The sequence below is a fragment of the Crocodylus siamensis genome, chromosome 5 (assembly GCF_052110815.1).
Source record: "Crocodylus siamensis isolate JL-2025a chromosome 5, ASM5211081v1, whole genome shotgun sequence".
Classification (NCBI taxonomy): Eukaryota; Metazoa; Chordata; order Crocodylia; family Crocodylidae; genus Crocodylus; species Crocodylus siamensis.
This window is the reverse complement of record NC_143399.1, coordinates 65,333,675-65,358,136: the sequence shown is the minus strand read 5'-3', so window position 1 is coordinate 65,358,136 and position 24,462 is coordinate 65,333,675. Positions and strand designations below refer to the sequence as shown.

General features: G+C 40.6%; 1 long non-coding RNA gene across 4 annotated transcripts in view; it reads left to right on the top strand.

Annotated features, from left to right (window-relative positions):
- Window positions 1-24,462, top strand: part of LOC149864183 (uncharacterized) — a 113,963-nt gene that overhangs the window by 49,761 nt on the left and 39,740 nt on the right. For all 4 annotated transcript variants that reach the window (XR_016442541.1, XR_016442543.1, XR_016442542.1 and 1 more), the window contains exon 3: window positions 21,494-21,650. This is a non-coding gene — a long non-coding RNA (uncharacterized LOC149864183). The remainder of the gene's footprint in view (window positions 1-21,493; window positions 21,651-24,462) is intronic.

The following is a 24,462-nucleotide window of genomic DNA, read 5'->3' as shown; positions in this document are numbered from 1 at the left end:
TTTCAAATTTCTATGTAGACCCAAGAGGTCATGTACACAAGTAACACTGAAAGGATATGAATTTTTCCCCCTCTCAGAAACAAGGCAGTTCTGTCCCTCTGCCAAAATTGGTCTGTTACCTAGAAAAAAAAGAGCCCACATATTCCTTTTGGTGTACACAGCAGAAATCAGAATCAATCTTGCCAGTTTTATACATATGCACATGTATAAAAAAGGAAGAGAAATCAAAACAAGAAGTACTGTTAAAGTTTCCATAGAAGAGATTTTTTTCACTAAAGAATGTTACCATATTTGTTCATTTAAATGTGGAACTGCAATCCAATCAAATCCATAAGATCCTTCAAAGTCTCCTTTAAAAAAAAAACAGAAAGGATATACACAATGTGGCAAGAGCAAAATCTGGGTCAAACAAAATTTGTTGTCTACTAAAAATGGCATAAACTGGAACTGTATGGTTCATTTAGGGCTTAACCAAAAAACTCCAAGATTTCTTTTTTAGGGAAAAGGTTGAGGTTTTGGCATTCACTTTTATTCTGCATTGGAACAAGAGAGAGATTGCTCTGTGTTTCGTGAGCACAAAGGACCGGAAACACCCTAAAACAGGGAGTTGTAGTGCTCTGGATAGGGCACTTCACTGGCATATTTTCTTTTGCTGCATTCAGCAGAATAAGGAATGGAATCTGGATCTTCCAGAGTCTAGATTAGTCAATAATTTGGTGGATAAAACACTTTTCTGAGGGAGGGAGGTCTGTCTGTCTCCATCTGAGAAACTGTGCCAAGCATTTCATTAGGCACATTGAAACAGATTTCCACAAAACACTTCAGTTTGGACAAACCGCAGCATTTTTGTTAAAGACATTTTTTCAGTGAAACTCTCTCAGACCAGCTCTAATGATAAATTAATGCACAAAGGCAAGTAAGATAAATATAAATTAATTCTAATATGAGAAATCATGTTCTCAACAAGTTCCATTTTGTAATTTCTTTAATGAGCTAGCTTTCAGTGCGATTAAAACAGCTGCACCTTTAGAACAAACAGCATAGCATGACCAAAGATTTTGCACTTTAAAGACTTATGCATCTCTGATTTAGTTAGTTTTCATAAGCAACAGCTTCCCTTCATCAAATGCTGTGAAGGGACTGACACGCAAAGTGAGTAGAAGAGAATAAAACAAAATTGTTAACTCTTTGAGGAATCTAGGGGTTATAAAAGCTAATTCAGTTACAGGAATTAATTCATTATATTATGAACTAATCCATAGTCTTGGTTTAGACCATACTGAACACAATCCAGTGTGGGGTTAATTTCTTGTTCTGCAATTTCCCATTGCAGTTAGTTTTTAAGTTTCATTGTTTAAGAACAGCTACTCCTGTTTCAGTGATAGGATGTCCAGGGAGGTTAAAGTGTTCTGCCACAGGCTTGCATGTCTTTCTGGAATTGAAATCAGAAGATGTTCATTCATTCATTCATGTATATATTGCTCCATCTGTTCAGTGTAGACGTCCAAGGGGCACTGTAAGTAGGTGATGGCACATAGGATGTTGAGAGAGGAGCAGGTAAACAACCCTTGGATGTTACCAAACATGTTATTTGGTCCAGTGATGATATAGTTTGTATTGAGGAGGGAGTCCAGAGCAAGGTCTGGAGCCTTGCTAAGAATAGGAGTTAGGTAATCTGTTGCTGGAGAGGTGCTGCTTCAGACTGGGGAGATGTCTGTGGGCATGTCTATGAATTGTTTACTGTGGAGGTGCCTAATTAACTCTGCAGTAAGATCTCAGGGCATTTATACATGTACTTTTTAGTTCTTGGACATGTTGGAGATCTGCCGCTTTGGAGCGGACTCAGTTAATTGAGTATGCTCTGCACGAGGTCTGATGCACATCACATTGCATCACTTGCAGTTGTAGAAGCAGCAAAATTCCCAGCTGTTAGCATGGAGAAAATGGCAGTGGTGCGCTTTTGAACTAAAGCACCTCCAAAGCTTTTTAGTTCAGATGCGCACCACTGCCATTTTGTCCACGCTGACCTGCATTTCGCCACTAATACAACTGTGAGCAACACAGTGCTGGGCACTTTTCACGTGTGCAAATGTACTGTCTATACATGCAGCCCTATTAGGCTACTAATAAATGCTGCTGTAGGATAAGACTTGTTGACACAATTATGATCCTGCAGTGGTGTTATTTAGTCTGCTGGAACACGTGTATACACTGACAGGACTGGCTGGGGTACAAGGGTGCTTCAGTGCAGGGGCTTCCTTGCTGGCTAGCCCTGCACTGAAGCACGCTCATGCCCTAGTCAGCCCCTCTGCAGCAAGCTGAGCAGGTTAAGAGCAGCCTTAGGCTGGCAGGCCGAACCCCAGGACTCCCTGCCAGCTGGGGCTGCTCCGATCCAGCTCAGCATGCTGCAGTCCTGGGTGCACGCGTAAAACACAGCACCCGGGACAAATAAACTTGGCAAAAACCATGTCAGAGTTTATTCATCAAATTAACAGCACATGTATACGTGCCCTGTATGTCAGGATGGGTTTGTTCTTCATGGCTTCCTTGAGATGGTCACTATTTGCCAGGAGGAGTAGAGTTCACTGCTGACATGGCCAAGGCTTTCAAGTTGGCCTGTAGCTAAAAACTTGAGGGATTCTGTTGTCCTTGTCCTAGGGTTGATATTTCAGCAGGTCATAGGGAGGTCTGAGTCTGGCTTTGTTGATCTGAGTGGCTACAGTTTTACGACTTCATTGTAAATGTAGGAATCCTGGCTTCAGATCTTTAATATGTGTATCCCAGTCAGTGGAATCACAGAGCGGATATGGTTGTAATGTAGAGCTTGGCTGTAGCCTTTGTATCTAGTGGTGCTCTTAAGATGAAAGCTGCTGGTGTGGAGCCAGTTGTAGCAACTGGTTGGTTTTTAACACAATACAATGATGATATACCTGTCAGAAAGTTTCACAATGGTGTTCAAAAAAACAAATTTGCGGAGGGAGTATTTCACAGTCCTGTGTGTCCAGATGATGAACATACAATCAGCATACTTTAGCTATATCAGGGGGATGAGAGGGCAGCTGCAAATGAAATAGACTTCAAGGTGTGTCATAAATATTTTGGCATATTGCAGATTCAGGTGCCATACATATACCTGTGTTAGTACCATTTGTTTGCAAGTATAGGAGTCCTCAAATCTGAAATAGATATATATGAAGAATGTGTGGAAACAGAAGTAGTGTCATCATTGGGAACTATCTTCTTCATGGTTTATAATCCATCCTTATGGGGGATATTGATGTACAGAGATATGATGTCTCTGATGTACAAAGATATGATGGTAGGTAATATGGTGGTAACTGGAAGCATAGACTTCTGGAGCCTAGTTTCTTTAGTAAATTTGTAGTGGCTTTCATACAACTTGCAGCTCCAGTGGCATGTAGGAAGAGGATAATCAGCATTGCCAGAAAACTCCCTCCATGATGGTATCAATACCAGAAACGGGGGTTCAGTATTGCGATGGTAATAAGCAGGGAGCACTTCTGAAAGATGCAAAGTAGGCAGAACATAAATAAATTTCATTTTAATCGTGAAAAATAATGTGAATTTTGGGGAGGGGTTTAATCCAAAAATTGGGGATTAAAAAAAAAAAAAACCAACACAAAACAAAACCAACAGGATCCTTGGTACCAAGTAAAAATTTCTCTTTTCTCCCTACCTTACCTCTATGAGAAGTGTTCCTTCCCTTTTCATCCCCCTTTACTATCCTTTGTATTCATATCACTTTTCTACAGTATTTAGAAACTCTTCCCTCTGCAGTCCCTTCACAACACCTGCTGAAGTAAAATGTTGCTTACAGTCCCTCCATGGCCTCTTATGAAGCAAGCCATTACTTATGAAAGCTTATCTACTTCTGATTTAATTAGTCTAGAAGGTGCAACTCTACCCTGCCTTTGCCCTCATTTGGCTAACGAGGCTTACTACCTTTCTCTCCTCAAAGATTTTGATGCAAGTAAACAACACTGAATAATAGTATGAAAAACAGCAAACTTCAAAAGCATGCTAAATATCCTCACCTTACTTTATTTTTATATAGGCTTTCTTCTTTCTTAAGGAAGTATTTTTGCCTTCATCTGTGTTGCATTTACTACTGTGGCAACTTCTCAGTTACACTGTGCTGTTCTATTACTTTATTAAAGTGTCTTCAGGTTCATTTGTTTGCTTTCTGCATATGAACCAGTGATTAGCATTAACAGGAATTGTGTATAGAAGTCCCTTTTATAGCAAGTGGAAAATAACTTGCATATATGTTGTGCAAGTTGAAGAATGACAAGAACAGTGCAAAATCTGGAACAATCGTAAACAACCATACACCTCAGAAGATCATTGCACTTCTGAAATATTTACTAGCTAAATGAGTTTCATAGCACAGGGAAGCATTTGGAGTTTCATGATACTCTAAGAGTTTTTTCAAGGTTTTAATGAATCCTACAATTTTAAACTCTGGCAGGAAAAAATACTTTCTAAAGCCAGATATGGAAAGCATGAATTTTACCAGAACTTTTATAGTGCCACTAAAAAACAAAGGGGGAAAGGACAGGTAGGAGTACTCCTTGTGTCCCATTACTTGCGTAGCCAACAAAGCTGCATTTTAATGGATTCTGCAGGAGATAGGGGCTGGGCTGTGGGTTTGTCATGTTGTGACAGACTAATACAGCTACACAGACCTCCTAACTCTGAGCCTGCTTTGGACAGGATACTGTGAGCACCTGCCTCTAGCATAATTAAAAAGCCATGTAGTGATAGCCACTGTTTGTGTGGGTGTCCATTCTATAGCCCATTCCACAGCCCTAGGCCAAAGAGAACATTGTGTTTTCCATCACTTCTGTTATATCTTCCCTTCAATCAAAGCCAATTTGCAATGGGAATTAGCAGATATGGATTTGAGAATTCTGTCCTCCGTACTTATCCCAAGAAGATTATAGCTAGTTGTTACTAAGTCTTTGACCACAATATTTATCATTTTATTTAAAAGTAGCATATGCTAGTCTCTTCCCAAAGATGAAGCCCTCATTTTGCAAGGTACCATAAAATACCAAGTCCATGCCTGAAAAGTTTCCCAGCTAAATGAGCAAGATAGACAAAAGATGTTAACACAGGCACATAAAGGCAGTGCCTCAAAGAAGCGATCTGAGTGAAGTCATACAACAGTCTTCAGCATAACCAGGAACAGAACACAAGCTTTCTGAATCCCAGACCAGCAGCTTATCCAATAAATCACAGTGCTTCAACATGTGGATTGGATTACAAATGAAAACACTGAACAGTTAGCAACACACTGAAATACCGTATTTTCTTGCATACAACTTGCCCCAGGCTATAGTACACAACTCATTTTAAAAAGGAGAATGAAGAAAAAGGAGTTTTTCCAAAGTTATGGCTGCGTAGACCAAGGACAGAACCTAGTATTCAGTTTATTCCCTTTCCTCCTTAACTAAAGTTGAAACCCTAGCTGCTGCTGAAGACAGCAATGGTCTCAAAGGGTAGAGCCATACTTTTGAAAAGAGCTAGAAGACTCTTCGGAGATGTGAAATAGGAGGAGAGAGAGAGACAGAGAGACCAAAAGCAGCTAGCAAACATCAGAACTAAGAAAGGTTAGTTTAATGAGCAAAACATCAAGGTCATTAAAAAGAGACAGTCATTAACCCCTAGAAGAATGAGCCATTAAAGACAACTAACTCCTTCATCTGCCTGCATAGTACTCCTACAGGTGCAGCATTTTGGAGCAGGAAATCAAAGCAGGGTGATTCTATTCCAGGAAAACCCCCCCAAAAAACAACTCAGCTTCCTTGTTAAATACACAGACCCCAATTTTTTGCAGGGAAAAGTGAGCGTTATACAATATGTTTCTCATATACATGAGAAAATGTCTAAATGTAAAATCAGAATGAATTTGAAGGGTCTGGAAACATAGCCACTCTGACCTTCTTTATCCAATAAGTGGCTGGAGAAAAAACAAAAACAAACATTAGGAGTATAGGTAGGAGGTTATTTACCAAATAGTACATTTCATCCCAGAGAAATGAAGCAGCAACTAAAGGAAATAAAGATTTCAGACAAGTACACCATTTATATTATTTTTCTTGCCCTTACTTAAAAAAAAGGGGGGGGGAGGAGTGAGGGCACACATGCACAGTTTAGGATTTCAGTTTATTGGAAAGTTTGAAACTAAGACAAGGGCCTGTTTATCATATTTCCACATATTTCTTATTGCAATCTGTTGTATGCTTTAAAGGCGAAGAGATATGCAGGAGGTTAGTTCTCAGCTCGGTCACCTTAGGAAGGATACTTGCTGCGTGTGCCTGAAGTTAAGCTAGATTTAAGAAGCATAAATCTTTTTTTTTCCCCCCATTCTTGGGGAAAAAGGAAAATGGAAGAGAACTTTCCCCCCTGAAGTAACAAATAGTTTAAACAGTCATTGTACCCATGACCAGGGATCTTGGTTTTCTCCATTTAAAAATTGCAAATTCTCTGATCAAAACCACCCAAATCTGCATTTTTCTGTGATTAAAATGATATGCCATTATATTCACAGGTATCAGTTGAAAACAATACTTTATTGATATGTTTACAATGTATCACTATAATAAAATAAATTCTAAGTACCTGCAAGTTTTGGCAGTTGATTTTCTTTTGTTTTTTTTTTCTTTTTTCCAATCATGGAAAAATCAGAGCTCCCTCTGCTTCCTTCACTTACCAGGATGTGGGTCCAGCTGTGCCCCTCCCCACACCCTGCTTTGTGGTGCTGAGCAGCCCTGATATGCTGGTGCCCTGCCCATACCATTGCCTCACACTCCCCACCCACAGCCCCCCTAGCCCTGCTAGTGCCCCTCACTCCTCACCCACAGCCCCCAACCGCCCAGCCTTGCTGAAGGGGGGGGGCCCAGCTGCCAGGGCTATGAACCAGGGACCCAGGTCTGCAGCTCCCTGCCCCCTGCAGCAGTACCTGAGCCCCAGCTGCCACCCATCGGAGGTGGCAGCTGCTGTAATGGGGCAGAGCATGGAGCTTGGCTCCCCCTTCCCTGCGGGCAACAGGCCCGAAGCACAGGCTGCGGGGAGCAGGTAGATAAGAACAGCCCACTGAGAGCTTGGGATCTCCACCCTGCAAACCACTGTTGGACCTGGCACAGCAAGGTATAGCCAGGGCAGGTGGGGAAGCTTGATGCCACCACTGGGAGATTTGCGCCACCCTGGTGCCCAGCAGCAGCAAGGGGCATAACTCCACACCATCACCCCCTCTGCTGCCAGGCAGGCAGGGGGCACCTTGCTATGACAGTGCAGGGCTCATGGCAGTGGCAATGAGCTTCTCCACCCAGTCCCACTGTGCCATGACATGCTGGCTCCCACCTGCTGGGTTGCAGAGGCACAGGGGTGGGGAACCCTGACCCCACAGTGGGCGGCCCACTCCCACCCCACGCACAGATCTTGGGGGCACTTGCCCCCTCCCCCCCGGGAGTGCGCACAGCAGTGGGGAGCCAGGCCCCTACCCCTGCCTACTCCATCCCATTCCTTATGCATCACAGCTTCAAGCCCCAGGCACTGCCATAGTGGGGCAGCAGCCCCAGCCCTGAACAAATCCCTCCCTCCTCCTCTACCCCCACACACCCCAGACTTACCTGTGGGAGCTGCTTTCCAGGCTGCCTGGCAGCCAAGCACATGTGTTAGTGCACACATGCATGTGAGGCCCCACCTACCTGACCACCCTGTTCCCCTTCCCCCCAGCCCCTTGCAGGCTGGAACTCTGCCAGCCTGCAAGGGGAAATGCACAGATTTCTTCATTTTCTCTTTTAAAGGAGAAAATCTATGTTTTTCTCCTTTAAAGGAAAAAATCTGGGTTTTACTGTGCTTTTCCATTACAAATGGAAAACCTGAATCCCTGCCCGTAGCATACCTTGGTAACTAGTTGGGGTACCTATGAAGGTGTAGCTGCCAAACCATGGAGCTCAGCATAAGGCTACAAAACTGCTTAATAAGCTAGCTTAATACTCAAGCTTACTCTCAACTCACTGCTAGTGCAGCTGAATTATGGACAGTATATAAACATAGCTAAGGTATGCAGCTTTTGGCTGCAGTACAGATATAACCCAAATACACCCATTCCTGAAAGCGTGTTGAGCTCCCAACACCTACTCATGTTCTGTGTGGAAAACATGTAAAATAGGAGGTACTTAGTACCTTACAAAACCGTCTCCAATAGCCAGAGGAACCATTGCTCAAGTAGACACAAAAGATACTTTTTTAGTACCTTACGGTCATGACTATTTTTTTTTTCTTGCTACAACTTGGAATTGCCCAAATAAGAGTTTGAATGTTTACTGTCTAGTAAACAACATGGTTCAGTTAAGGTAAAATATGAAAAAGTTGTATACAACAATGTGTGTGTGTGTGTATATAATCTGAAATGTAATGGATTTGTTAAAAAGAAAAAGAAAAAACTTTCTCTGGAGCTGGTAGCTTGCTGTGCGTTACATAAAATTGTTGAAAAAGAATACTGTTAATATGGTTTCTGAATAGTTGGGTCTTATAACTCAGTTAACTTTGAGGGGGTTTTCTTGTTCTGTTCTTAAAAGCCTGGAGTCCAAGCACACCAAGCTCTAATGTAAGATGGGGACTGTGTTTTATCCCAGTCCTCAGTCAAGATACACCAACTGTCCTAAGACACATGGAAAGAGTGTGGAGGAAAACAGGCTATTTTACAAGGTCCAAGCATCCCTTGTACTCAGCCTTGGTGAGGCCACAGCTGAAGTACTGCGTCCAGTTTTGGGATCCACAATTCAAAAAGGATGTGGAGAAGCTCGAGAGAGTCCAGAGAAGAGCCATGTGCATGATCAGAGATCAGGAAAACAGACCTTACAGTGAAAGGTTGAGAGCCATGGGGCTCTTTAGCTTGGAAAAGCGCAGGCTCAGGGACGATCTGATGGCCACCTATAAGTTTATCAGGGGTGACCACCAGGATCTGGGGGAATGTCTGTTCACCAGAGCGCCCCAAGGGATGACTAGGTCGAACAGTTATAAACTACTGCAAGATCATTTCAGGCTGGACATAAGGAAAAATTTCTTTACTGTCTGAGCCCCCAAGGTCTGGAACAGCCTACCATTGGAGGTGGTTCAAGCACCTACATTGAACAGCTTCAAGAGTAAATTGGATGCTTATCTTGCTGGGACACCAGCTGACTTCCTGCCCTTCAGACAGGGGGCTGGACTTGATGATCTTCCTAGGTCCCTTCCTGCCCTAATGTCTATGAAAATCTATGAAATCCTTTCTTTTCTTGATGGATTGATCAGAGAGAGATCATAAGGAAAAAATCTTTCCCTCTATGTATCCTTCTGTGAGCTATTCCATGGAAGGGGGAAGTCAGGATCATTAAAAACAAAACGGAATGTGGGGGGGAAGGAAGGAAGAGAGAGGGCTCGTGCATGCATACCCACAGATGCATGCATGCATACCCACAGATGCATGCATGCATGAGTCCATGTATGCAAATACACCTATTGACACATTGGTGTCATGAAGTTACTGTAAGACTAATCCATCTGCATCACTGGGGAAATGCAGGTTTAAAAGGTACTTGCCAGCATCCTGACTTGATAGCTTTGTTCTGGCAAATTTCTGGGAAAAATTTGCCCCCTTGTTCAGTATGGATTACATTCTCTTTAAAAAGCACACCCTCAAAATTTCCTTATAATTTACTAGAAAATTGAGGGGGTGGGAAATGCAAGAGTAGGTTCTACTTGGCTGGCACAGATATCCACAGGATTAGAGTATCTAATCATTAAATGGTGGCCCAAGAGGGATTAAAATGATATGAAAAATGATAGAAGTAAAACCATCCAGAGTTCAAGGTTCCCCCATATTACTTGCCCATACAGAGTTTACACATTGCTGAATTCTCAGCCCATTGCATAATCTTGCACATTTTTCTAACAGCTAGGCCAGTAAGTGAAGTACAAAATGGGATTTTCAGTTCCCCAGTTAGAGATAACCTAAACAACATTTTAAATAGCAGCTATTTTCCCTTCACATACTATACACGAAGCCATATATGGTCTCCAAATGCATATGCAGTTTGTGTTAATTTAAATGGGATTTATGTGAGTTTGAAAGCACACCATCTGACTGTATATTCTGTGTACACATCCTTGCAGCCCCATTCAGATTTCAATGGTTATAGCATTCTCCGATAGCAAAACTTATTCCTTCCTTCCTGCAATTACAACAGTGTTACACACAAAACACACCAACATCTGGAATCCTACTACACCAAAAGCAGCTGTGATTTCTAATCTAAAATCAGGAAGTGAACTGTGTTTTGTCAGGCGTTTTAATTATTATAGAATATGCTTGTAGCTATAACAGAAACATAGTATCAATGGCCAAAGTGCTTTAGGGTGGCCATGCATCCTGGTTTGCCTCGGACATGCCAGGATTTTGTAGTCCAGTCCCAGCCGGTTGGTCCAAAAGTCCTGGGCTGGAGTTTGGCAGGGAGGTGAAGGGGCATAGTGCACCAAGCAGGTGGCTGGGGCAGGCACCACCACTGCAATTTGGGAGCAAGGTGGGTGGAATGGAGCAAGTACCCATGATGGTCTGCCTCCTCACTGGACTCTGGCCTGGAACTTTTGACTAACAAGCCAGGACTGGGCTACAGGATCCTGGAGTATCCCAGTCAAACCAGGGTGCATGGTCACCCTCAAATGCTTGCTCTGTTCCCTGTAATTACATAAGAGAAGTTGTAAAAGGTAGCATATTATACTTGTGTGGATAAGACATTGTGTGGGTTCAACATATACCCACCCTAAGAGGGTAAAAAGTGGCCTCTTACTACCATTTCAAAAATAACTTTTTACTCTAAGGCCCCCACTACACATTACACATATTATACAATTAACTGGTTAATTGTACATAAATTTAGATTGGCCACATGCAAAATAAAGATCACACAATAAAAATGACCTATAAAAAGAGCCAACCAGATATAAAAAGTTAATGCTTGAAAATGTATAACAACTCTGTGGCTGGTTCCTATCCAGCTTTAATTTCAGCACGTAGCAGGGCCTTTAGAGATTAGTTCATTGCTGCTCTTATGCCACAGAATTCCTGAACTTCTATTTCATGATGGCAAGTGTAAAGAAGAATTCAGTACGATAGGCAACGTGCCTTTCATTTTTAAATCAATGGCAGTATAATACCAAGCCATCAGGTATCAATGTTAAACAATCCTGTTGCTTAATGAACACTTTTGCTAAGTAAGATTCTCACTGAAAAAAGAAAGATGGAGTGGCTTGCAGAAATGCCACTCATTTACTTGCTTCTTTTTGGCCTGTTGGTTGAAGTTTACTATTTATTCTTCCCAACAGTTTTAGGAGAGAACAGTGCAACAATAGCTATTCAAATTGGTGCAGACTGATCCCTTCTATCAGAAAAAAACATTTCCTATACTGATCCATATCATGGAACTGACCCAAAGAAAGATTAAAATTCTTACCAAAACTCCTGTACGTCACATTTTTATTGCAGAAGGGACCCTGACTGATATCCTATCTTATTGTCTTCACTCTGGTTTTTTTCCTATGCTGATGGATTATCATATTTGACTTGCATTGATTACCCATTTACTACACACCTAGTCCCACTGATTTCAGTAGGATCATTACAGGCATAAGATGATACTGGCCATATCTACACATACACTTTACTGTGGAGTAGACTAATTAGCTGCAAAGTAAAGCTTCACTATCTACATGTGCAACAGTATTAGGCTATGATTAAAATGCATGTGTAGTTGATGATCATAGGCATAAATTGCACCTGGTCAGCCCAGTCAGCAGGGTGCCAGACTCCTGCCTGCTCCCTAGCCACACAGCTTTGCACTTTCAGCACCCTTGTGCACTGGCCAGCCTCTCCGCTGCCCAATGCGGTCACTGGAGCCCAAAACAGAGCAGGACAGGTGCAGCCCTTGTGTAAATTGCTCTTCCATGGCTCAGATTGCTGCTGTTCTGGGTGCACATGTAGATATATTGCACTCAGGAGTAGTTTACTCCAGCTCAAACTGCTCCAGAGTTTATTGCTTTGAATTAATTGCATGTGTAGACCCATCCACTGTAAAGGTGTCAGAGTCTGGCCTCATACATGTACCCTATAAAATCAGCTCCACTGAGTACTATGAGTTCCCTTGTACTTGTAATTCTTTAATCTCTTTCAGAAGCTATTTAATTTCCCTACTGGATTTCACTGTTACAATATTGTATTGAAGGAATCCAAAAGGTGGAGATGTGACATTTCCTTAAAAAGCCAAAAACCCGTTTATGTAGGCAAAGCCCTTATTCAATATTGCCAGTTCCCCTAGAGTTAGCTCTAGACAGGTCCAGCACCATTCTCTACATTTCCCATTTCAATCCTTACGTGCTGTCAGAAACAATATTAAACTGCAGCGCAGTTGTCTGTAAGAACTGGGGAGGGAGGAGAGACAAAGGAGTATTCTTTTCCTTACTATTCAGTGAATCTGATGGCAGATAGTTTTACTCTGCCAGTGCAAAACAGCTTCTCCCCCGCCTGTTTGGAATACCCTGTTAAACATTCAGACTCCAGATGTGGTATATACCTGTCACAGGACCCATATCCATGCCCATGCACTGAGCATCAGAAGGACCGTTTTGGTGAAGGGGATAGAGGCAGATGCTACAAGCCTCCTCTTACAGAGTTTATTTCAAATGCTTTCACTGAGGGCAGGATTTGACTAACAGAAGCAGCTAAGAGTTAGCTACAATTTCTTGAGAAAGAGATGTGTTTTTTTCCCCCCTTACAAGACTATACTTTCTTACTGACTTTAGGATCTCATTGAATCAACGTTTCCTTCAGCTGCCTGGAAACCCATCTTCATTGAAATTATAATGCCAGACTACACTACTCCTGAAAAGACCCCATTAAAAGGGAGGAGGTCCAAGCATGGAGAAGCTCAGCATGAGAGATAATTCAGCTCTAGATCATTTCAACCTCACTCTTGATTTGCCTGAGTCAGGGGAAGGAAAACAATGCATGTCCACCCCCACCCTGACTCACCCCATTTCAAGAATTGCCTTTGCCACAGTAAGCCGCTTGTATAGATTTTGGAAGTAAGGTATTGTGGAAAAATCTGTTTTCCCTTCTCAGTACTCACAGACAAACAAAGTGAGGTTTGAGGCATGATACGACTGCCTTGGTCTCCATTTCCAGCAAGTGGCATATGCTTAATTCTATTCTTAATTGGAAAGGTCAAAAGATGCTCGCACTCACCTTTTTCTTACACAGATAAAATCACAAATGTTAAATGAACAAAAAAAGTTAAATTAAAGTGCTGAACTTCAATACCCTTCCAGCATTTATAGGCCTAACACATGTAGTCAACTATGTCTGCACTTGTACCTATGAACGCACATACGCATGCACACTGGCAGAAGGGAAAATCTGACATTCAGCACTCAGAAAACAAAAGTCTCCAATTATTTAAGCTAACAGGAGGATTTTTTTTTGTAGTATGCAATTATGAAGCTTTTGTAGTCATGGAGAAGTTATTTTCCTTGAGACATATAAAAGATAATATGGCTAAGAAAATAATGATTTTTTGCTAGAGAAAATAAGGGAAAGAAAGGATCCTTCACGCCATATTTCATGAACATAAGAGTTTGTTTAACCTCTTGGCATGATTTTTCATTCAAATTAAATAACTCCCACAATTATTAAGCATGACTGGAAGCTCCAGGAGTAGTTAATGTGATGCTTGGAAAGCTATCCTCATTTTGAGGTACTCAACAGCTTCATTTTATTAGAACTAATTGCAGCCTTGTGCCTATTAGCTTCACTGAAGGGGTACTTTCAGCCCATTTTTAGAGTTCAGGAACATTTGGAAGGAGATGGCCATAAACTGATCAAATAAAAGCAACAGAAAATACTAAATGTGAATATCTGCGTTCATTTTATTGACTACTCTGATTAAGAATCCTCTGATAATCAAAGCATTTATAAATGTTTGAATGCTACCACTTTCCAATACATAATAAAATTAAGAGACATTGAGTTGTTATACAGGTGTGTAGAAGAGGCTGCTGTGGCAATAGTCAACATTTCAGTTTTGAGGGATGGTCTCCCATAGTTGTGAACAGCAAAGAACAACTTTTCTTTAGAATAGCAGTTTATTTATTTTTTTTAATTAAGTGTGGTAACCTTAGTTCCCTGGAGTTCAGTTATAAATAAGTAATTTAATTCAATTACATGCCATCAGGGAAACAGGAATTGATTTTTATATCTGATTTAATGAAGGAAAGGAGGATCATGCATTTGTATGTGCAGGCACGCATTCATGCACGTGCAGACACACAATTCACTACTCAGAATTTGGGGCTGGCTCATGTAAAGGCAACTTCTCCAAAACGATTTTTACAATAATTAATATTCAACTTTGGTTTATCTCCAGTAGAAGCAAGAATTAAGGCATGAGAGCACAGCGTGAATATTTTAAAAAGTATACATACATTTAAGTACACAGGAAGGGGAAATTTTAGTAGCAATAAACACTTACCTGGTTTGGTAACAGACATCTATACAATAAGCCAGTATACAAGAAAGTGGCCCGAGTAACCGCAGCTTACAAAGTCTGCATTCTTTTGTTTGGTTTTGCACAGTACAAGGAAATAATGCATTTATTATGATAATCTCCAGCTAGAAAACTTGAAACAGTTAGGCAAGTTTAACTTACACAAGATTTCTTTTTCCCTTTTAAAATATGTACTTAAAAACAGTTCCCAGCTAAAATACTGTACATATTTCATGAAGGCATTCAATTATCAGGGCTTGTTTCTGGAAAGAATCATTCCAATTTGGCAAACAAATTACAACATGTATAACTCTAAGGTGCATTAAAATGTCTGGTTTTCATGAGGATAAGGAAATGTGTGCAGCTCCCCAGCTAAGACCAATGAACAAAACATATTCCAGCTATAATTTGAAAAAAAAGAAAAAAGGAAAAAGAAAGAAAGAAAGTTAAACAGCAGAAAGGGTATTACAACAGCCTAGTGGAAACAAATGAGATATTATAACTGGGATGCAGTCATAGGACTCTGTGTAATTCTGTTACAGCTGAGCACCAATAGATTCTTGTAAAATTAGCTTTGTGTGCTACTTTAATGAAAGTATAAAGAAGCATATTCAAAAGGCTACAGTACAAAGAACACACAGTCATGACTATTCACAATAGTGAATTCTATACTGAATGTGCTAACTGGATATGGATTAGTCAAAATATAAGCAGCTTCCCTTTGCCTTGGATCCTTGTAATGTTACACACCAAGCAGCCTAAACAGAAAAAGTCTGTCTATACTGGGAGGGGAAAAAATAGTTTTCCTTATTGAAGAGTAGTATCTGTGGACAACATTTGGCATCACGAGTTCAAAGGAACTACTTTATCTGCATTGTAAGTACAGACCCAAAGATTTTATAGTATCCTTGTCTCCATGCTATTGCTTTTTTGTCCCATTAATGGCATTTAAATTATAGACCTGCTGTAGCCACGTAGTCAAAACACCAAGTCATCTGATGAGACACTGTATTATAACGTCAGTGTGTCTGTGTTTTAACTATTCTTTCATATACCATACTTGTCCTCGTCAATCACTTCTTTCTGTGCCAGAGAATACATATAAAGGACAATTCTATCTTTAGATCTCAGATCTCACTGAACTTTCTAACACAAAGGGCTTTAATTCTTCATTCATTGCACACCCAAGACTGTTTACATCAGTGGAATTTTTTGAGGTACAAAAAAAAAAAAAAAAAAAAAAAAAAAAAGCACAGGATCAGACCCCCAATTTCTTATGAGGATTTAAATTGAAACAAAGAGCCAGAGGAAATACTGGGGGGGGGGGGGGGGGGGGGGGGGGGGGGGGGGGTGAATGTGTTTAATTAAGCTAAACTAGGTTAAGTGCAATTTTTTTGAAGGATTTTTGCATGCAAGTTATAGTAATAGGTTCTTGGATGGAAACACTATATTTTCTGAGGCAGATATTAGCTTTTTCATGTATCGAGCTATTTGCAGCAGCACTAGCTACAGCATGTTTCAAACGAGGATATGAATGCCCTGCTAACCAAAGATTAGTAAATTAAGGCTTTACTTTGTGATAGAGAAATATCTTAAGAATTTTGGGGGGGGGTTTGACAAAACTACAGTAGAGAAACTAAACAATGGTAACTCAGTCGCATGAAATTGGTGGCAGTTGACTTCCAAACATTTAAATAATTTCCTTGCTGCATGAGTCTACAGTATCAAATATGAGCATCTGAACTGATTTCAATAAAAGAGCCATTTCAATGCCAGATAAATATTTTTGGGTTCTGATCTTGCAACCCCTTGCATGATCAGTTCTGCTAAAGACAAAAGGATTGCAGGATTCAGCCACTTTTCTTATTTTCATATTGCTGTTCTTCATGTCATTCTTCAGATTGAACACACAATAAACTGCAAGTTGCATTTTACTGTACTCCTAAAAAATATAGAGGAGATGCAATGAATCTTCTCTAGGTTACAGTGGAAATCATGTACGGTTATTTCCAATAGCACATGCAACATGCTAAGCATTTTAAATATAAAAACAGACATTTCCCATTCCCCAAGAGGTCATCATTAGAGATAGAAACATTTGGGATGCAATACATTGACTACTTTCATAGGGAAATTGTGGAAAATTTTTGTAAACATGATATTTTATTTGGAAGTTTTCTAAATGGAATGCTTTAGTCTTTCTATTGCAAATGGCACTTTACATCTTACCTCTGAACGCATTTTGTAAAAATAGCAAGAGGGATTAAAATAACCTCTAAGTGAAGTGTCTCATTTCAAGTCAATTAAAAACTTAGCAGTTATTTCTTAATAATTTTTGGGTCAGTATCTGATCCAAAAGAGTCTCATTCATCCAGCTCTACTGATAAAAATCAAAAGATACAGGGTCTTGGTGGTGGGGAAAGTTTTAATGTACTAATAAAGGGTCTAGACAGCTTTAGAACCTCTCTTTGTAGTATGAAGTGTTTATTCTCAAGAGAGTTCATTTGCTATTCCCACCGTTTAAACAAAAAGTACATTGTGTACTTCAAATGCATAAAAATTCTTGTCAGATAGTTGACAGGCATAAAAAAATATTTCAAGTGTAAACAAAAGCTGGTTTTGAATGCTGTTTAATATCTTTCTAGAGCATTTCACAAGCTCAGTATTAGGGCAAAAGGTAAACAAAACTGAACTATTTTATGTTTTTATGAGAAGTAAGCAGATTGGAAGACCGTTAAATGACTGGTCAAAATAACCTATTTCCTTCATCATCAGTCTTACTTTATATTGCAAACATGTATCATACAAATCTTTGATATTTATAGAAGACACTTGTAGAATTCAGCTCTAAAGAGATGCATGTCCTCCTAGGACTGTCATAGAAGTAGGATCAGCTCCTTACACTTTAAGTTATAAAAATACATATACATGAAAGTATAAATATAAATAAGGCTGCAGTGCTGCAGAGAATGACCTGGGGGTTACATCAGACCAGGAGACAAGCATGAGCCAAGAGTGTACTCTTGTTGTAAAAAAGCCAACAGCAATGCCAAATTATACCAACAGGAGTGTCACCTGCAAAATGAAGAGAAGTGATTCTTCTGCTCTGTGAGGCCTCAACTGGAGTACTGTGTCCAGTTTTGGGCCTCACACTTCCAGAAAGATGTGGGTGGATTGGAAAGAGTCCAACAGAAGAATTAGAGGCCTAGGAAGCACGACTTACGAGGAAAGACTGAACGTGCTAGGGTTATTTAGTCTGCAAAAAATGAAGGGGGGGGGCAGATAGTCAAACAGTTTTGAACAGTCTTCAGATATTTGAAGAGTGAGTATAGAAAGGATGGAGATGGACTTTTCTCTGTGACCATGGGGGACAGGACTAGTAGTGATGGCCTCAAGCTGCAGCAGAAGAAATTAAGGTTGGAAATAGGAGGAATTTTCTGACTGTGAGGATGGTCAAGCATTGGAGCAGACTACCTAGAAAAAAAATGTGGAAATCACCATCCTTGTAAGTTTTCAAGAGCAGGTTAGCCCGACACTTGGCTGAAATGGTTTTAGTCAGGGATGATCCCGTCTTGAGCAGAGGGCTGGACAAGATGACTTTGTAAGGTCTCTTCCAGCCTCTCTCTCCTATGATCCCATAAAAAAAAAAACAAAAACCAAAAAGTTGAAGCATATTTACTAGGTGATATGTTAACATCACAGAAACACACAGATGTGTATTCATTGTATTTAATCAATAACATCCTTCAGTCTCCTGCACAGACAGCTTCGTGAAATTTAAATTTCTAAATGTTGACTAAATAAATGCTCTACGCACAAACATACATCGTCTGCTCATGACTAAACTACAGCAAGAAAGCATCTACAGACTCTATTTGCTTTACACAGGATTCACAGAAGTTTAGGTCTGGAAAGGACCTTGTGAGATCATTAGTTAGATTTTCATCAAGACTTTAAATTATTATTTCCTAGATAGGTTGGACCAAAAATATCTTCTAAGAGGTGCCTCAGTGTAGTTTTATGTTACAACTGAGAATGCAATACAGTCACTGGCACTAAGACAACAGCAGCATTTACCATTAATTATTACCTCCTGGTGTTATCTGACATACCACAGTTATTTCCTTATATGTAAAACTTTTTTTAAGAGGCAAAATTATACTCTGTATAATTCTTCTTTGATCTCACTTCTTTATCTATGCCTTTCTAACTTCCAGGTACTTTTGGTATAACTTTATAAACTTTACATAGGATTATCTTTTAAGGCCACCTGAAAGTTAATGCAACTTCACTTGCACTGGATTCATATAAGTATAATTACGGCAAATGTTGATTTTGGTCTGAAAATACCACCCCTGTGGAAGGGCCTAATATCTATTTAAATCTGTTCTTGCCGAAGTTGAAGCCAATGGTAAGAAATTCATGGACTTCAGTGAGAGCAAAATTAGTCCAAGGCTATGAAATCCCACCCCAGCACTACATGAGGTGCATCTTGGATGCCTTCTAAAGCTATTCTTTCTCATTAAGGGATCCTCATAATTGAGATAGAGAAGTAGTGTGTGCTACAGTCTGTAGATATGATCTCCTAGGAACTGGATCTCCTCCAGTTACAGCTGATTAACCTTGAAGGATAGGTAAAAGTTTCAGACATTTGGCTAAAACTTTATTTTAAGGCTGGTGTGTATATTGGAGACAGAAGATTTTATTTTAGTTCACATTGGCCAGTGGGTCCCACTTCATGGGAGCCGTCTATTGCTTTACATTACTTGAACAGATCAAAGAAACTATTAACTCAATGGATTCTAAAAAGCTTTCTCCTCCACAGAGGATTTCTCTGGTTGTGGAAAATATTTGTAATGTTTCCTTTGCAAGTTTCTTTCCTTGATTTATGAATCAGCCCTAGAACTGCAAAGCCTACCACATTCTTGTGCTGGACAAGAGAATCTAGTGGTTTTTTAAGCTATTGTACTGGATAGATATTTACAGAGATAGGATCTACTTCTTCACTCAAAGTAGCCAATACTAGAACTCACAATAACTGCAGAGTGCAGGGTAGAGATGCACCTTACAGACTAACTGAATCAGAAATGCATGAGTTTTCATGAGCAAGAGCTCTTGCTGCCTATTTGCAATTATTTAATCCAGCTTTGTCAAAAGCTTTCAACTGTCATTGCAAGCTAGTCATTTTCTTTTCCATGTTGAAAAAGAAAGACTTACTTTCTGCTTTTAATGAATCCCCAGTGAGATCACATGGAGGACTGTAAAATTTGTGATTCCAAGGAAGTTACTGATGAAATGCAGTGTCATTTTTTAATTAAAAAAATAATTAGTTTCTACTGTTAAATTCAGAGGGAAAAGTTTCATACCAAATTTAAACTGTGTCAAAATGAGACAGACACATTGGCTAAGTACAGACAGACAAAAAAGCCTGAGGCTGAATTGATTCAATTTTCACAGGTTAGTCTAAACTGCATAGTTTGAACTGGTAAGCAAGTGAACGGACATTCACTTCTTATTTTGGAAATGCAGCCACATGCCTGCAGCAGCCAAGGCCAGAAGCTGGGGGTACTAAAGCATGCCTCCCTGCTCACTAAAACAAACAGCTTGGGCCAAAACTAGCCCACACACCCTGTGAGGTGCGAGTTGCAGGGGAGGTGCAAAGCATCCTGGGATGCTGGGGGACTGTGAGTTTACTTGAGTCTGGAGGGCATCTGAGACAGAATTTCAATAAACTGATTTAAACTAAATCAGTTAAAATTTGATACTACATCAACCGGTTCAGCCATTTTGCAAGAGGTTTATGTGTACTTGAACTTCTGTTGTGTTACAGATTTGAGCCCATTTCCAATCATTATACTGGTTTGTATGTAATTTATGTCTCCAGCTATTAAGGGACCTGGCAAAGTAATGCAGATGTATAATTTTTTCTGCAGTCGACCTAGAAGGATGAGTACTCCAAAGCTGAATCTGTACATTTTTAAAGCACAGCTTGGAAACACAAGAGCTGGTTATTCTGTGGGGGCGAGAACAGAAACCAATGTAATAATAGATTTTGTTTTGTTACTTAACTGTATGAAATAAGTTTTTGTTCTCAGAAACCAACAGAGTATACAGAGTTATTTAACAAAAGGCAAATGATAAGCTGTTACCACATCAGCCAAAAAATCTATTTTGCAGAATTCAGTGGCCTCCCTGTATTCTGTCATGATTGAATTTCGTCATGTTCACAATGGCTCCATTTTGAAGAGTCTTCTTAATAAGATGCTATGTATTGATTTGTTTTAGGTTATATGAAATGATTCTACTGCCTACTGTAACCAAAACATTTCTCACCTCTGTCTCCACACATTTAACACATGAAAATAGTGGGGGTTTAGTTTCTAATGTCCAACAGAGTCTAGTGATGCTCTTGCATGATCAAAAAGAAAATTGTTGTATTCAGAACTCAGTTTTCTTTATTTCCATCAGAAAGGGAAGAACAGTATGTCAACTCTGGGCTATTTAATGGTTACTATCAATCAAAATATGCAGGACACGGGGGAAGAGAGAGAGCATACAACTTAGTATTGCCGCATACCCCTGTTTTGTATGAGTACTGTTTATTCTGTTGTGTTATCTTAAGAAAAAAAGACAAAAAGAAAATCAACAATGCGGTCTGTCACATTTTTTACAACTTGTTTGCTAGGTTGATCCAAAAATCTCTAGAGAGGGCACACAAATCTGCAGAGCGTCCCTTGTTGAATTCTCTTAATTGGAAAGCCCTCAGATATTGGTTCTCTTTTGTTTGAATCAGCTATATTAGAGGGGTACAAAATTATATGAACAATGCATTGAGAAAAAACTCAGATATGATTTATTCCATCTAAAGTGCCATATATTCACTTTAGAGACAAAGGAACACCATATGCAGACAAAGTATGCAGGTATACTTCGCAGACAGTAGGAGAGGAATGACTTGGTTAATTTCACGGAACAACTCGTTTTGAAGATCTACCTTCACAGGTGCTGTAAGCACATGGAGCCAAGGTCCTGGACACATAGGAGGTAACTGTGTTATCACAAATTAATGTGTATATTTTAAACATTGTGTGCCGTAGAAAAAGTTTAAACTGTTTTTAAGGCTGTGTGTTCCTCCCTCTGAAACAAAGCTTATGGTTCAAACCTTGGACCAACAAGTTGGTCCAAGATGTGATTTTACAGTATTTAGTTACAGAAAAGAAAGTTTTTGAGATACTATAATTTCTTTTAAATTGACCAGCCAGCTATTTGCTGGTAGAAGTACTATCTACAATTCCTTTTATACCCATTCTCTTTACCTTTATCATTTCACTGTTGCACTGTCTAATTTCAGCATCCTAATTAACAAAGGTATATTTTGAAAGAAATACACTTGGTCCCTCAAAGGCTTAAATTTTCAGCCCCTATAATCATATATCTAAACAGAAAAAGAAGAAAACACACACACACACACACGCACACACACACACACACACAGAGCTGCATACAATGGATCCTTCAAAGTTATCAACTGCAGCTAAAGCACTTGTTTATAGAAACAAGACTTTGTGACTGATTTATTTGCTAAAACTCTTCCTGGAGGAATGCCCAGCTGGAGACAATACCTACCCCTGAGGGCTGATTACTTGGCTTGCTTCTTGTCCACATCACCTGAAAGCTGTCACTGCAGCACAAGGAGAGATCAAGATGTCCCATGGGGAAAAAATGAAAAATCGACACTGTAAAGTCATATCCATCTTCTTGAAATAACTGCTGCTTTCCCAGTTGCCAGAAAATGTGACTATTTATATTAAAACTCATTTAATAAGGGCAGAAAGAGAATAAAAAAATCCTGGCAAGGCCTGTTTGTCCACACACTTAGCCTATTACAGGATGTAGTGCTATCTTGCATGTTAAGAAAAACAAACAAACAAAACCACATATTGTATATGAAATAACTAGAAACATTCAGGACTAGGTAATCAGGTGACACAAAAACTGACATAGCTTCACTGACTTCAATATATATATAATCACCTGGGTATATCAGGCGGCTGTTCATTTCAGACTACTAGATTGGGCACTGCCTTTGAATGAAACTAATTTGTAACTCTAGTTGGGGCAGGGGGGGGAAAAGGAGACAGGAAGTAGAAGAGGACATAGGGGAAGTACAGACAACATCTAACAAAAGTCTAAGGTATGATATTCAGGGTAGCCAAACCAAACTTTTATGCATCTTGACACCAATTGAAACCCAAAATCTTAAGAAGGGTATCTGGATTTATCATGCAAGTACACAGAGTTAAATGGATAAGAGTGAAATCTGCAAAAACGTGTACAGAGCAGGGGCTCACCTAAACTCATAAAAATACAAATGCTAAGAGCAGGCATGTGGTTTAAGCCACATCCTTTAAAATGAGATACCCAGTTCCAGGTTTCAAGGAAGCATGCTTCTGTATTTGGGATTAACCACAAGGAACTCTGTCCTGGAATTGGATCCTTACACCTGCCCTTGCTCAAACACAAGTGAAGGGGGTGGTACTAATACTACTATTCAACAGTCCTTTAGTAGGAGGCTGAGGCTAGAAAATAGACGATGCCAAAAAGAAGTGGATCAGCCATGCCGTGATATATCATGGCACTATTAATCCACTGTACTGGACAAAACCCTTTGTCCTGTTCTTGATGGTGCAAAACAGGGGGTGATCAGCAGGGATTCTGGTTTTCTGCTTCCCACAGAGAAATGGAGAAAACTATAGATTTCCCCCTTTACTGGAGGAAAACACAGATTTCCCATTTTAGCAGAGAAACCTGTGGATTTTGAAGTTCTGCGAAGAGCTTTCTGCAGGCTGTCAGAGTTCTAGACTGCACGGGCCTGGGAGGGAGTGGGAGGAAGGTGGTGAGGTAGGGGTGCCATGTGCATCTATTTGTCTATGGCCACCAAGCAGCCTGGAAAGCAGCGCCCATAGGTGAGTGTGTGGGGATTGAAACCCCCATAGGGAGGGAGTTGGGCCAGGCTGGGGCTGCTGCCCAGCTGGGTGGTGCATGCGGCTTGGGGCCCAGGGCCACAATGTGTGGCTACAGGGCCCCAGCAGGGAGCAGGATGGAGCTGAGGGCAGCTTGTCCAGGCAACAGCAATGGCCTGGCTCCCCACGGCTGTGTACACTCCTAGGGTGCAGGGGGGACCCATGCCCCCCAGATTTGCGCATGGGGCAGGCATGGGCTACTCACTGCAGGCTTGGGCTCCCATCCTGCTGCCCTCCCCTGGGGCCTCCACAGCCCACTCGGTGCAACCTGGTGGTGCAGTGCAGAACAGGTCTACAGAGGAAGCTTCACATTGCTGGTTGTGCTTGGAGGACACCTATAACTACTTGGACCCTACAGGATGCACTAGTCTGTGGCAATTTAGTTCCTGCAGGGCATGTCTACACAAGATGCTTTACTGTACAGCAGACTAAATTTACTGAACAGTGAAGTGTCATTGGTCTACACGTGCACAGCCTTTACTGTACAGTAGATTAGTCTATTGCACAGTTGACTACTACCTATAAATACAGGTAGTAGATTAACTGCACAGCAACTACTGTGCAGTAGCACAATTGAAGATTACTCACAGGGAGCAAATTGCTTCTAGTCAGCCCAGACAGCAGGAGGCGGTGAAAATGTTCCTTCTCCTACCTACTGCTTCCCAGCCTCGTGCCCCAGTCTCTGGATTGGGGCATGTGGCTGGCAGGCAGCTGCCCTAGAGGCAGGACAGCTTTTTCCACTCCCTGGACACCAAGGCCTGATTCTGGTGCCCCCTGCCAGGCTGGGGCTGGTACCAATGGAACCTGGAACTCCCCCTGGATGCTGTAGAGGG